This window comes from Zalophus californianus, chromosome 3 (genome assembly GCF_009762305.2).
Source record: "Zalophus californianus isolate mZalCal1 chromosome 3, mZalCal1.pri.v2, whole genome shotgun sequence".
Taxonomy (NCBI): domain Eukaryota; kingdom Metazoa; phylum Chordata; class Mammalia; order Carnivora; family Otariidae; genus Zalophus; species Zalophus californianus.
The window spans coordinates 106571700-106588298 of NC_045597.1; positions in this window are offsets into that span (position 1 = coordinate 106571700).

Below are 16599 nucleotides of genomic sequence, written 5' to 3' on the forward strand. Positions count from 1 at the left end.
AAAAAAAAATACTTTAAAAAACATTCCTTTAGCAATCCATGTCTTTTGTCTGTGTAGAAAAATACCATTAGAAGGAATCATGTCATTTTGTAGCCTCTCAACTGTCACTCTTTGTTTAATCTTCATTATTGTCTTCTAGCTCATTCTACAATATCCTTGAATTCAAAAGAACATCAATCCATGGAGACTATGAGGTTACACAAAAATAAACTGACCATTGATGAGATTTTTGCTGAGAATAAGTTAATATTACCACCTTATGAGGAAATTTCTATATAATTCATAATACAAGTTAACTGGCCCTCTTAATCTTAAATTTTCACTAACATGTATAGAAGTCCTTTTGATTTACATAATTATATAAAAGTAAACTGTGAATAAAAGCTAATTAATATTGGAAACATCTTTTTAATTACAAAAACATGAATTTAAACATTCTTTAAAGCATTTGTGCATAATTTCATGATATATCTTATAAGCCCCAGATATGACTTTGGAAACTACATAAATATTTGTTGAGTGTTGACAGCTGTAACAAGTTAGGAAATGAATGCTTAAGAGCATGAAGGTTATAGCTATTCACCAAGCAAATGACCAAGTTCATATCTACAACTTCTCAAAGACTCATAAGTATGTAGTTCTATTAATGTAATATTTAAGCTCAAAAACTGTAGACATGCTAGGCCCTGTGAAAGATACTTTCATGTATGGTATCTTTTTCAGGAACTCCTAAATGATACGCCATGAAGAGATTATAGGAGTGCTACCTAAAATATCAATCCCTCATGCTGTGGAGTAGCCAGAGGGGTCAGCTACTTGTCTCTGCATAAGTAACTTCATTTGGATTCCTTAAAGGACGGCCCAAGTGGAACAGATCCATGAGCGTGCCCTTCAAACTCCACTGTCATTGAGTGCAATGAGCAAAAGCCATCTGCTGTTTTTCTGCCACAATGCCCTGAGCATGGTCAATGAGGTGCCCTGCCCTTGAACATGTCCATTCACAGTCTGCAGTAGCATGCCCCATCCTCCTTGGATAAGGGGCCTGTGGAGCTCCAGGGAGTGTGTGTTTTCATGTGCTCAAGTATTAAAAAATCTTAAGAAATACACATGGCCATTTCATGGAAGCAAGGTGAGGTTATTTTTAAGCTTGGTACATTTCACTAATAATTTTATTTTTTCTTATCACAATTACATTGCCTAGGATTTTTTTCACCATGTCATGTCCTAAATAGATAGACACAAACACCTTCTATCTTACTCCAGTGTGTCATATATATTTAATGTTCCATATATGACATAATGTGAAATATACTGGGAAGTTTATAACCATTTTAATATTAACAAAAAACATTAATTTTTATTAATATATAAATGTAAAGGTGTGAAATCTATAGGAATGCAGGAACAATTTAGATTCACAGCTTATGAGTTGATAATTATTTTAAAGTTTGAATTCTTAGGGATTATTTGTTAGCACTCAGTACTTATATGGCGCTTCATAGGGCCTATACATACAACACTATTTTATTTTTACAACAACTCTTTGAAAAAGGCATTATTATTCTTATTTCAGATATTTGAACCAGGTCATGTCCCAGAATCACAGAGACAATAAATAGTAAAGTGGAAATCTAAACTGTGGCCTTTGCTAACACTACATACTCTCTCCAAATTTTTAGTTATATTAACCTGAATTTCTATTTAAATATTATGAATAACTTACAGCATAGATTCCTATTATAAGTCAAATAGTAAAGAGCACATTAACAAACATTGTTAACCCCTACTATGATATTTATTGGTTTTGCAGCTGCTTCCTTTCTATATGATCAGTTTCTATCAACTTAATCTTACAAACATGTTCTCTTTTATATTGCCAACTTTTAGGGAGAACTGTAGGTGAGAATGATGGAGGGAAAAGACTTGAAATTGGTGCATCAACTAAGTTAAGTTTGGTGCCTTGGCTAAATCAAGAAATTAAATTGAGGCAACGCCCATTACTTCTCGTGGACAATTTTATGTGAAAGAAAAAGTGAAAAATTTGCTCTTTTCCAAATTACCAGGAATCTGAACTATATATCTGATATATTGATGTTTACAAATTAGGCAAAAACTCAATATATGATCATGGACTAGACTTTCTTAACAAATGGGATTATTGCTTGTTCCATGTGTGCAAAACTTGATACCTTAATAGTGCACCTGAGGACAGCACTCAATTTAGCACAAGTCACCTAGCAGAATCGTGATCACCTAACAAATGATTAATAACATGCACTTGTTTAGTCTTACTCAAAGAATGTGGTCTTGGAAAGTTATTTGTACGTCCCAGCTCCTTCATCTGTTAAGTGGAATAAAAATAGCACCCAAGTCAAAGGACACCTGTGAGTATTGAACAAAAGTATACCTGTAAAATCAGTGAACCCAGTGCCTGATACATAGTAATTTGTTTACAAATGTTTACAGAGAAGAGCTTTGTTATCACCAATTTGGTTTGATCACTTCAAATATTATCTATTTCCAAAAGCCTTTCTTGATACGTTATGACCACAGTTGACCTGGGTCTTCTCATTTCTCTGTCCTATTAGTTTTAGTGATCATTTTTCATTCTCACTGGACCATGTGTAAAGTAAATCTCAATTATCATATTGTCCAATGTGTATCTACAATATGTTCCTTGGGAGCCAGAAGATAAATTAGAGAGAAATGCAGATCACCATTATCTCCAGAGGAGACCCGAGTTGCCCAATGTCACACAGTAAGTTAGTGGCAGACTTGTTTAATGTCACCTCTCTTAATACTATATCATTGCTCTTGCTGTCACTAGAGTGAAAATAGCTTCACTTGTCTGTGAACTAGACAGTATGGTTTACTGAACACTTAATGTGAGTGAGCATTAAACTAACATTCTTTCTTCTTTCATAACAAGGTTTGTGAAATAGAGCCTCCTCTACTGAACCCTTCTTGATTGAACAGAAATGAATACAAATTGCCTTGCCCTACTTCTAACTCCAGAGGGCAACTTGTATTTCCACAGTGTGAGAAGGCATGGAAGCTCTACTAAGGATTTGAATAATCGTAGTACTTAACATTATGACTACTGACTTCTCTGAGTACAACTTTTTAAAAGAATTCTAAATATTTTGGCAGTAAAACTTCCAGGATTATGCCCCTTTTACCACCATACACAAACAACTGTTTATCTTCTATTTTGTTTTTTTAAAACCAGATCTTCACATCAACAGAGACTACAGAAACTTGTGTTATTTTCTCCATAGAATAGTCTGACCTAGGATGGCCATGGAAGACAATCCACCATTCTGTACAATATAGAGTCATATAAATATCAGCAATCACCAGTCTAAGATGCTAATTTTACAAATGGAGGAAATGACTGCTCAGAAAAGTTAGTGATTTGTACAAGTGACCTCTGTTATGAGCAGAGCTTGGAATGTGACTTTCTATCTTCCAGCCTAGGCTTTTATTACCTCAGCACATGTTTCTTAATAGGTATGTTGGTGTTTTATATGTAACAAATGCAATAAAATGCATATTAAAATGCAAATAACTTTATATTTCTATTGACTCTGCTGATTAATTTAGCAAATATTGTTTACCAACACCACAGTTCATTTGGAACATAGCAATTGAAATTCCTGGGTTGGATTCATCTTCTACAATATATAAGGCTTAAAAAATAGCTAAAGACAAAAAGTTCTGTTGGTAACTATACAAATAGTTAAATACTATTTCTACGTATAGTATGTAAAAGTATATATAGTTACAACACATTTGAGTTTTCATCTACAAGATCAAAAAATATATTCATTTAATTGAATTCAAGGCACTATTTCTGGTAAGATACACTAGTATTTTACATAATAACAATAAAAAAAAGGGACAACACCAATATAGCTATGTCACAATGCTAAGGTGCAATCCATGACAGACACATGGATATTTCAGAGATTAAAATATACAAAGAAATGTGTTCTAGAATTTGTAAAATATGTTATATCTTTATTTATATGCTCTATCTATATTTATAAGAGAGAGAGATAAAGAAGGGGAGAGATTACTATGTATCAGGCACTGGGTTCACTGATTTTACAGGTATACTTTCATTCAATACTCACAACTGTCCTTTGAGTTGGGAACTATTTTTATTCCACTTTACAGATGAAGGATCTGGGACTTAAAAAATGACTTCCCAAGACCACACTCTTTCAGCAAGACTAAACAAGTGCATGTTATTCATCATTTTTTAGGTGATCACGATTCTGCTAGGTGACCTGTGATAAACTGAGTGCTGTCCTCAGGTGCATTATATCTAGTTAAGGTATAAAGTTTTACACACATGGAACAAGCAACAATCCCATATGTTAACAAAGTCTAGTCCATGACCATATATTGAGTTTTTGCCTAATGCCCTTTTGTGACCAAAAAAGATGTGCACATAATTTGTGAAAACCAAAACAAATAAGAAAACCCTTGAAACAAGAATTTGCTTCAAAGGACTGAAAATCAAACGGAACCCAATTTTCATGTCTTTACAAAAATAAAGTAAAAAAAGAAAAAAAACTTGAGCATGGATTCTCATGTATTTTTAGTACATTATTTTTCCACTTTCTTTCCTTGCACTTCTGCCTCCCAGAAACACAATAAAGTCTGTTAAAACTTGAAAACTGGGAAGCTTGAACTATACACAAGAGATATTCAAATCTCTTCATTTGGGTGATTAGGGAGTCCGGAGTTTTCTGTTTTGTTTTGTTTTGTTTTCTTAACACCATGGACAGTTTTTAGCAAGTTCAAGGTAATTGGGATTTATGCACTCCCATTTATGTGGTGTTTGTCAAAAAAGGAAAGAACGAAAGAAAGAAAACACACACACACACCCGACACTAGTATGCATGACAGAGTATCACAGAGAATTCAAACAGAATTGGGATCTTTTGCACGAGGGACGTATTTACTGAAGCAGAAAGTATCCTCTGTGTGAATAAGCTTCCTTGAAATATCTTGGCATAAATGTATTTAAACTCATTTAGAATACCATACTATGAATTCTCCATATTTGTCAAGTTCCTCAAACTATACTGCAAGTCACCTCATCACAGTACTACTCTATTTTGTGATACTTGTTGGTAACAAGCACTCAAAATTTCAAAACCTAACCAATATTTTCAAATTCAATAATTACCATTCAAAACTGTCAATCGTTAATATTATTATGTCTTTTAATAGTTTTAAAATCACATCTAAACATCAATTTATTGTGTGTGTGTGTGTGTGTGTGTGTGTATGTGTATGTGTATATATATATATATATCTTGTAATATATATAAATATATGTATTATTTAGGTCAAATTCATTTGTTAATTTTGGTCTAGTGATGGGAATTATTCTTACTTCTATTTGCCTTACCACCTAGGGATGTTTCGGAAGTGGAAGGTTAAATATTATTTGTCCTTTTTTTAAGTCATTCTTGGGGGCACCTGGGTGGCTCAGTCAGTTAAGCATCTGCCTTCGGCTCAGGTCATGATTCCAGGATCTTGGGATCAAGCCCCGCATCAGGCTCCCTGCTCAGTGGGGAGTCTGCTTCTCCTGCTTCCTCTGCCCCTCCCCCCTGCTTGTGCACACACGCACTCTCACTCTCTGTCAAATAAATAAATAAAATCTTTAAAAAAAAAGTCATTCTTGAGATAGAAATAAACAAGGTTTCATAATAAGCTGAAAATTAGTTGAGAACCTTCATTAATTTGTCCCAGATAGGACCAGATATTCTCCAGGTGATTCAAGCGTGCTACCGGGTTTAAGGACCACAGTGAACTTGTACAATGAAAGTGTGGTTATCACGAAGGGTACTAATAATATAGATGTACTTCATGGAATCTACATCAGTATTATGGCTAGACCTCAGCAAAGACTGGGACCAAGATACAAGAAAAGATTGAGAGAACCAAGGAAGTCTTTCCTCAGTCATCTTGGCATCCTCCCTTTGTGTTACTTTTTTTTCTATCTCAGGTTTTACAGCTACTTATTTCACCGATACTTCTGAAATTCAGAGTTTAGCAAGGATTATTCTGGAATATCTCAGCTTTATTTACAAATTGATGGGACAGTAAGCCTGGCCATTGTTGAGTCATATATTCACCCTTAAACCCCTCAACTGTAGCCTGACTCTGAGGTTATGTTTGGTGAATTGGTGATTCTCTTCTGAGCATGGGTGTAAAACAATGGAAGAAGGGGTAAGGAGTATGCACAGACAATCCCAAAATGTTGACAAGAGACTTTGTTATAATTTATCTTTAATGCTCTAGCTTCAATACTATGTACATAGTGGTAGATTAGGACCTGGGAATACACACTTCAATTCTGAAGATGCAAATAAGAAGAAACTTGAAAACTGACCTACACTATTAATTTCATTAACATTCTACTGCTAATTATCTACATATCCAAATGACTCCCTTCAATAGAATACTGGCTCCTCTTTTTTGGTCTTAAGTATGTTAATGTAAATCCCTCTTCTGTAACTATATACACTTATTGATTGTACCACTTAAGTAGAATTCATTATTTTGTCCCTTATGTTGTCATTATTTACAATTATGGAATTTTTTCCTATTAGATTGTTTAAAATGATAGTGTTGGGGAATAAGAAGACATCATAAATAACCCCTAGCTAGGATATATCCAGATTTTATTCAGCCAATTTGGGAGGTATCTTTAAGAGAATGAATAAAAATTATAAACATAAAATTAAGTATGAAAAGGATATTTGTTCAGATTGAAAAATAAATCAAATTATTTTTTTAAAATATGACAATTATCACAAGTATTAAAAATATTGAAAAAAATTTGGAAAAATGACATTTTTAAATGGATTGACAGACATACCTCTATAATACTTTATTCCTGCATGTTTTGGCTTATACTTTTTGATTGCCTCTTTGTATGACAAATTTTGTTATTACCTATATAGAGAATAGAAAGATGATCTCTTCTTTCTTCTAGCATACTTGAATAATTTTTATATTGAATGTTAGACTATATAAGACAGAATCAAATCCAGATAATTTTTCAGTGCTTGTTATTACTACTGTAAAGTTGTGGTCGATATTCATAGAAAATTTGAAAAATTCTGTTTTGTGTGATTTCCAATAACCTTAAGAAAATACAAAAGTGACTACAAACCATGATATATGTCATTATCCCCCAAATAATTTTATCTTCCCTATTGCTAATCCTTTAGAATGTCCACAACTATTCCAATATCCCTGCACCCAAAGACAAAAGTGCCTTCAGAGCTACTGAATAGCAAGAGCACATGGACTTAATCAACTGAGGTTTGGCAAAAACACAGGATCATGTAAATAGATTGCTAGGGTTCTTTCCTATGCTTTGAAGGACCTATGTAATTAAGGAGCCACAAATTTCAGGCCTAATTAGCTTCTTGGTACATCATCTCTAAAATTCCTTCCCCTGACCCTGTCACTGATAGAAACATGTATTTATGAAGAATGAATAAATAAACATTATGCTCCTCTGGTCAGCTCATGATGTTGTATAGTAGAAATTACAAAATGGGAAGCAGGTTTAGGGAATTGGGCCAGGTGCTTTCTCCTCCACTTTCAAATTAAATAGAAAACTAAAAATGAAGTGAAACCTATATGATGATTATAATTACCTCTTCCACCATGAGGGAGATTCCAAAGCTGGCTGATAGAGATTAGTTTTGTTGGTATGGCAATGTAGACGTGCCATAAGAATGGAAATGTAAAATCAAAATCAAGTACTATAGAATTAAAATCTAGAAAAGAGGCATAATTTCATAATCATGGCTTCTTAAAGCAGAAGCCAAGAAGCTAGGTCATAGCCAGGATCAGACACTTTCATAGAAATAAGAAAGAAAAAAATAAACATGAAAAGACACACAAAAAAGGCAGAGACTTTGTGTACAAATTTCTAAAGAATGATAATGAAGATTAGAAATAACAGTGAAAGGCGGGGGAGGGAGCAAGATGGTGGAGGAGCAGGAGACCTAAATTTCGTCTGATCCCAGGAATTCAGCTAGATAGGGATCAAACCATACTGGACACCTACGAACTCAACAGGAGATCGAAGAAAAGAATAGCAGCAACTCTCTGAACAGAAAAACAACCACTTTCTGGAAGGTAGGACATACGGAGAAATGAATCCGAGGTGATATTCGGGAGGATAGACGGCGGGGGAGGGGGCCTCCATCCACTGCTACTGGCAAGTGATAGAGCCGCGGAGCACAAACTTGGAACTTTTAGAAGTCTACTCCGCTGAGGGACATTGCTCCAGTGGCTAAGCAGGGGGTGGAACCCTCGCGGGACAGTGTGGTCTCAGGACCCTCAGGGTCACAGAAAGACCGTGGGTGCCTGAGTAAAGCAGAGTTCCAAGGTATTGAAGTGGGAAAGCCAGCTGCAGAGAAGGAGCCGAGGAGCGGGCTCTCAGCTCGGAGTTGCCATAAACCGTGATCCTCGGCCCAGTCGGGCCACTGCTCCTCCAGCAGGGACACAACAAGTGGTAGATCCGGGGAGACTCCCCTTCCTCCCCTGGGAGGAGCGGCGCAGGAGCACACCACAGGGATCTGCTGGGTTTGGAGACTCCACACAGGGTCATGTGCCAGAGATAGAAAATCTTGGTCACAGCCAGGTGAGCACGGAGTGTGGCCAGAGACCGGGAGACGGGAGTGATTGACTGCTTTTCTCTGGAGGCGCCCTGAGGAGTGGGGCCTGAGTTCTCGGCTCCTCTGGGGCAGAGATTGGGAGGCCGCCATTTTCACCCTCGTCCTCCAAAGCTGTACGGAAAGCTTGCAGGGAACAAAAGCTCCTGAGAGCAAACACGAGCAGATTACTTAGCCCGGATGGGCAAGGGCAGGACAATACCGCCTCCAGTATTGTCATAAAAGACATTTGGGAACCATGGCAACAGGACCTTCCCACAGAAGTTCAGCAAGAACAGACAGCCAAGAACAAGTTTACCGATCAATGAGAACGGCAGAACTCCAGCGTTAAGGGAATATTGCATATAGAATTCATTGTATTTTCCCATGATTTTTTAGTCTTTCAAAGTAATTTTTTTAACTTTTTTTTGGAATTTTTCTTTTTCCCTTTTTCAACTAACATCTTATCAATCTGTTTATTAAAAAAATCTTTTTTATTTTTCATTTTTAGAGTCATTCTATCCCTTCATAGTAGTTAACCTTATTTTTGGTATAGATATATATAAGTTGTTCTCTCTAAAATTTTGGGATACAATTTCTTCTAACAGACCAAACTACACCCAAAATCTCTAGTGTATGGCTTTGTTCTAGTCTCCTGCCTGATGATATTCTCTCCCATTTTTTTTAATCCTCTTCTTTCTGTTTTCAAACAACTTCTTATTTTATCAATTCCTTTTATAAAATATTTTATAATTTTCAACTTTATAGTCATATTCCATCCCTTGATGAACTAAAAAACCCTTATTTTTTTACATATATAAGTTTTTCTTTCTTTAAAATTTTGGGAGGCACCTTCTTCTAACAGACCAAAATACACCAAAAATCTAGTGTGTGGCACTGATCTATGCACCAGCCTGATCATATTTGATCATATTCTGGTTTTTGATTGTTAGTTTTTATCTTTTTCTTTTTCTTTCTTTCCCTTTATTTTCCCCCAGTTTCAGGTCCCTTCTGATTTGTTTAGTGTATATTTTACAGGCGACATTGTTACCCTATTAGCATTTTGTTCTCTCATTCATCTATTCTCCTCTGGACAAAATGACAAGATGGAAAAAATCACCTCAAGAAAAAGAACAAGAGGCAGTACCGACTGCCAGGGACCTAATCCATATGGACATTAGTAAGAAGTTGGAACTAGAGTTCAGAATGATAATTTTAAAGATACTAGCTGGGGTTGAAAAAAGCAAGGAAGATATTAGAGAAAACCTTTCTGGAGAAATAAAAGAACTAAAATCTAAACAAGTCGAAATCAAATAGGCTATTAATGAGGTGCAATAAAAAATGGAGGCTCTAACTGTTAGGATAAATGAGGCAGAAGAGAGAATTAGTGGTATAGAAGACCACATGATGGAAAATAAAGAAGCTGAGAAAAAAGAGAGATAAACCACTACTGGACCATGAGGGCAAAATTCAAGAGATAAGTGATACCATAAGACAAAACAATATTAGAATAATTGGGATCCCAGAAGAAGAAGAAGAGAGAGAGAGAGGGGCAGAAAGTATATTGGAGCAAAATATATCAGAGAACTTCCCCAATGTGGGGAAGGAAACAGGCATCAAAATCCAGGAGGCACAGAGAACCCCTCTCAAAATCAATAAAAATAGGTCAAAACCCTGATATCTAATAGTAAAATTTACGAGTCTCAGAAACAAAGAGAAAATCCTGAAAGCAGCTCGGGAGAAGAGATCTGTAACTTAAAATGATAGAAAAACTTGATTGGCAACAGACCTTTCCACAGACACCTGGCAGGCCAGAAAGGATTGGCATGATATCTTCAGAGCACTAAATGAGAAAAATATGCAGCCAAGAATACTATATCCCAGCTAGGCTCTCATTGAAAATAGAAGGGGGATAAAAATCTTCCAGGACAAACAAAAACTAAAGGAATTTGCAAACATGAAACCATTCTTTCAAGAAATATTGAAAGGGGTCCTCTAAGCAAAGAGAGAACCTAAAAGTAACATCGAATGGAAAGGAACACAGACAATATACAGTAACAGTCGCAGTCAATACAGTGGCACTAAATTCATATCTTTCAATAGTTGCCCTGAATGTAAATGGGCTAAATGCCCAAATCAAAAGACACAGGCTATCAGATTGGATAAAAAAAACAAGACCCATCGATATGCTGTCTGCAAGAGACTCATTTTAGACCCAAAGACACCCTCAGATTGAAAGTGAGGGGGTGGAAAACCATTTACCATGCTAATGGACACCAAAAGAAAGCTGCGGTGGCAATCCTTAGATCAGACAAATTAGATTTTAAACCAAAGACTATAATAAGAAATGAGGAAGGACACTATGTCATTCTTAAAGGGTTTAGCCAACTAGAAGATCTAACAGTTGTAAATATTTATGCCCCAACATGGGAGCAGGCAATTATATAAGCCAATTTAGAGCAAAAGCAAAGAAACACTTAGACAAAAATACAATAACAGTGGGGGACTTTAACACCCCCCTCACTGAAAAGAACAGATCATCTAAGGAAAAGTTCAACAAAGAAATAAAGACTTTAAATGACACACTGGACCAAATGGACTTCACAGATATATTCAAAACATTGAATCCCAAAGCAACAGAATACACATTCTTCTCTAGTGCCCATGGAACATTCTCCAGAACACATCACATCGTAGGTCACAAATCAGGTCTCAACTGGTACTAAAAGATTGGGATCATTCCTGGTGTATTTTCAGACCACAGTGCTTTGAAACTTGAACTCAATCACAAGAGGAAAGTCAGAAAGAACTCAAATACATGGAGGTTAAGGAGCATCCTACTAAAGAATGAATGGGTCAACCAGGAAATTAAAGAAGAATTAAAAAAATTCATGGAAACCAATGAAAATGAAAACACAACTGTTCAAAATATTTGGGATGCAGCAAAGGCAGCCCTAAGAGGAAAGTATATAGCAATACAAGCCTTTCTCAAGAAACAAGAAAGGTCTCAAATTCACAACCTAACCCTAAACCTAAAGAAGCTGGAGAAAGAACAGTAAATAAAACCTAAACCCAGCAGAAGAAGAGAAATCAAAGGTCAGAGCAGAAATCAATGAAATAGAAACCAAAAGAAGAGTAGAACACATCAACCAAACTAGGAGCTGTTTCTTTGAAAGAATTAAGAAGATTGATAAGCCCCTGGCCAGACGTATCAAAAAGACAAGAGAAATGACCCAAATCAACAAAATCATGAATGAAAGAGAGATCACAACCAACACCAAGGATACACAAACAATTATAAGAACATATTATGAGCAACTCTATGCCAGCAAATTAGATAACCTGGAGGAAATGGGTGCATTCCTAGAGATGTATCAACTATCAAAACTGAACCAGGAAGAAATAGAAAACCTGAACAGACCTATAACATCTAAGGAAATTGAAGCAGTCATCAAAAATCTCCCAAGAAACAAAAGCCCAGGGCCAGATGGCTTCCCAGGGGAATTCTACCAAACATTTAAAGAAGAATTAATACCTATTCTTCTGAAACTGTTCCAAAAAATAGAAATGGAGGGAAAACTTCCAAACTCGTTTTATGAGGCCACCATTACCTTGATCCCAAAACCAGACAAAGACCCCATCAAAAAGGAGAATTATAGACCAATATCCTTGAAGAACATGGATGTAAAAATTCTCACCAAAATACTAGCCAATAGGATCCAACAGTACATTAAAAGGATTATTCACCATGACCAGGTGGGATTTACCCTGGGATGCAAGGTTGGTTCAAAATCCGCAAATCAATGTGATACAATACATTAAGAAAATAAAGAACAAGAATCATAGGATCCTCTCAGTAGATGCAGAAAAAGTATTTGACAAAGTACAGCATCTTTCTTGATCAAAACTCTTTAGAGTATAGGGATAGAGTGTACATACCTCAATATCATAAAAGCCATCTATGAAAAACCTACAGCAAATATCATTCTCAATGGGGAAAAACTGAGAGCTTTCCCCCTAAGGTCAGGAACATGGCAGGGATGTCCACTATCACCACTGCTATTCAACATAGTATTAGAAGTCCTAGCGACAGCAATCAGACAACAAAAAGAAATAAAAAGCATCCAAATCGGCAAAGAAGAAGCCAAACTCTCACTCTTTGCAGGTGATATGATACTTTATGTTGAAAACCCAAAAGACTCCCCAAAACTGCTAGAACTCATAAAGGAATTCGGTAAAGTGGCAGGATATAAAATCAATGCACAGAAATCAGTGGCATTCCTATACACCAACAACAAGACAGAAGAAAGAGAAATTAAGGAGTTGATCCCATTTACAATTGCACCCAAAACCATAAGATACCTGGGAATAAATCTAACCAAAGAGGCAAAGGATCTGTACTCAGAAAACTATAAAATACTCATGAAAGAAATTGAGGAAGACACAAAGAAATGGAAAAACGTTCTATGCTCATGGGTTGGAAGAACAAATATTGTGAAGATGTCAATGCTACCTAGAGCAATCTACACATTCAATGCAATCCCTACGAAAATACCATCCACTTTTTTCAAAGAAATGGAACAGATAATCCTAAAATTTGTATGGAACCAGAAAAGACCCCAAATAGCCAGAAGAATGTTGCAAAAGAAAAGCAAAGCTGGCAGCATCACAATTCCGGACTTCCAGCTCTATTACAAAGCTGTCATTATCAAGACAGTATGGTACTGGCACAAAAACAGACACATAGATCAATGGAACAGAATAGAGTGCCCAGATATGGACCCTCAACTCTATGGTCAACTCATCTTCGACAAAGCAGGAAAGAAGGTCCAATGGAAAAAAGACAGTCTCTTCAACAAATAGTTTTGGGAAAATTGGACAGCCACATGCAGAAGAATGAAACTGGACCATTTCCTTATACCAGACACAAAAATAGACTCAAAATGGTTGAAAGACCTAAATGTGAGACAGGAGTCCATCAAAATCCTAACGGAGAACATAGGCAGCGACCTATTCAACCTGAGCCATAGCAACTTCTTCCTAGAAACATTGCCAAGGGTGGGCCTGGGTGGCTCAGTCATTAAGCATCTGCCTTCGGCTCAGGTCATGATTCCAGGGTCCTGAGATCGAGCCCAGCATCAGGCTCCCTACTCCGCGGGAAGCCTGCTTCTCCCTCTCCCATTCCCCTGCTTGTGTTCCCGCTCTCACTGTGTCTCTCTCTGTCAAATAAATAAAATATTAAAAAAAAGAAAGAAAGAAACATTGCCAAAGGCAATGGAAGCAAGGGCTAAAATGAACTATTAGGACTTCATCAAGATAAAAAGCTCTTGCATAGCAAAAGAAACAGTCAACAAAACCAAAAGACAACAGAGAGAATAGTAGAAGATAATTGCATAATTGATATATCAGATAAAGGGCTAGTACCCAAATCTATAAAGAACTTATTAAACTCAACACCCAAAGAACAAATGATCCAATCAAGAAATGGGCAGAAGACAGGAACAGACATTTTTCCAAAGAAAACATCCAAAGGGTCAACAGACACATGAAAAAGTGCTCAACATCGCTCTCGGCATCAGGGAAATCCAGATCAAAACCTCAATGAGATACCACCTCACACCAGTCTGAATGGCTAAAATGAACAAGTCAGGAAATGACAGATGTTGGCGGGGATGTGGAGAAAGGGGAACCCTCCTACACTGCTGGTTGGTATGCAAGATGGTGTAGCCACTCTGGAAAACAGTATGGGGGTTCCTCAAACAGTTGAAAATAGAGCTACCATACGATCCAGTAATTGCACTACTGGGTATTTACCCCAAAGATATAAATGTAGTGATCCGAAGGGGTACGTGCACCCCGATGTTTATAGCAGTAATGTCCACAATAACCAAACTATGGAAAGAGCCAAGATGTCCATCAACAGATGAATAGATAAAGAAGATGTGGTATATATACACAATGGAATATTATGCAGTGATCAAAAAGAATGAAATCTTGCCATTTGCAACGACGTGGATAGAACTGGAGGGTGTTATGCTGAGTGAAATAAGTCAATCAGAGAAAGATATGTATCATATGACCTCACTGATATGAGGAATTCTTAATCTCAGGAAACGAACTGAGGGTGCTGGAGTGGTGGGAGGTGGGAGGGATGGGGTGGCTTGGTAATAGACATTGGGTAGGGTCTGTGCTATGGTGAGCGCTGTGAATTGTGTAAAACTGTTTAATCACAGACCTGTACCTCTGAAACAAATAATACATTATATTAAAAAAAAAAAAAAAAGAAGAAGAAAATAGCAGGACGGGAAGAATGAGGGGGGGAAATCGAAAGGGGAGATGAACCATGGGAGACTATGGACTCTGAGAAACAAACTGAGGGTTCTAGGGGGGGGGGTGGGGGGATGGGTTAGCCTGGTGATGGGTATTAAAGAGGGCACGTACTGCATGGAGCACAGGGTGTTATATGCAAACAATGAATCATGGAACACTACATCAAAAACTAATGATGTAATGTATTGTGATTAACATAACATAATAAAACAAAATGCCCCCCCCCAAATGAAAGAACAGTGAAAGAGAAAGCAGTCTGGAAAAATCAACACTGATTTTTCAAAAGTCCCACTGATGGGAAAGAAGGACTGAGGTACAGCACGGTTTTTCCTAGACTTAAGAACCAGTCTCCTCTCAAGCCTGATAATCATTCAGTTATATTAATAAAAGAAAGTTGATGAAAAAAATCTAATTCATTTATTAATTCATTTATCTGTTCCTTATTTAGTTTCTACTATTTGTTAAGCACTATACTTCTCTTTGGAGGTTACAATTCATGATGAAACTATCATTTTGACAACATAGGTTGCCAAAATAACAAGGAGAAATATGAGGCCCAGAAATGTCCAAAAACTGAAATTATTAATAAAACTCTAGATCTCTTAGCAAGAATTTTCAAGTGTCCTGATTTCATTAACATATTGCCTTAAAATAAATTCTTTGCAAAGGACAGACAGAGATTATCAAATGACTTCCAATCACTTTAGGATGAAAGGGACTTTTCTTTTCTCTTTCTTTTTTTTTTTGGATATAAGAGGAGAAGATATGGATTTATTTTTAATTTGCTAAAAATAATACTCAGAATATTTATTTATTCTCATTGGCTAGAAATGTACAAATGATGGTGTTAAATTGATGATTTACTTAGTAATTTTTCTTATTCTCATTGTACCCAATTATTTGTAAATTCCACTAACAAAATTTTTTTTTTAACAAACTAGAGCACTAAAGGCAGGCAAGGCAAAATTCTAATTATCTTTTGTTGCAAAGCACCATATGTTGTTGCTTTAACATCAGAAAAGATAATGAAGAACTTTCAGATATTTAACAAAACGTTGATGAATCTAGCTGGGGTGAAAAAGTTAAGCTGGTCAACACAGTATAAAGTGAATCCATTTACTACATACTTAATCATGCGAAAATATTTACCACTCAGCATAAGCTCCCATCATGAAAAGGAAAGATGTGGTTTATCATTTTAATATTCAACATAATTTTGTATCCAGCTGTGGCCCTCAAGAAATCTGAAAACTTTTTTTGTGTGTGTTTGGTGTTAGGAAGGGCTAAGTATGAAGGGGGATGGAGACATGTGGATCCTTTACAAAGCAACCAGATGTTTACTCTGGCACTTTGCATAAAAGTTAAGAGAACATTATAAATATTGATTGTATGCATGCACTTTGGATAAAACTGTTTTTAAGGCTTGCTTTATTATTTATTTGATCTCTTGCAGAGAAGGAAGATGGGAGTTGTTTCTTAAAGATTTTAAAAATAAATATGCATTAATTTTGTTTGGGGAAATGTTATAATTCCATTATAAGCATTTTTAGCTGGAAGGAAAGTATGAAAGATA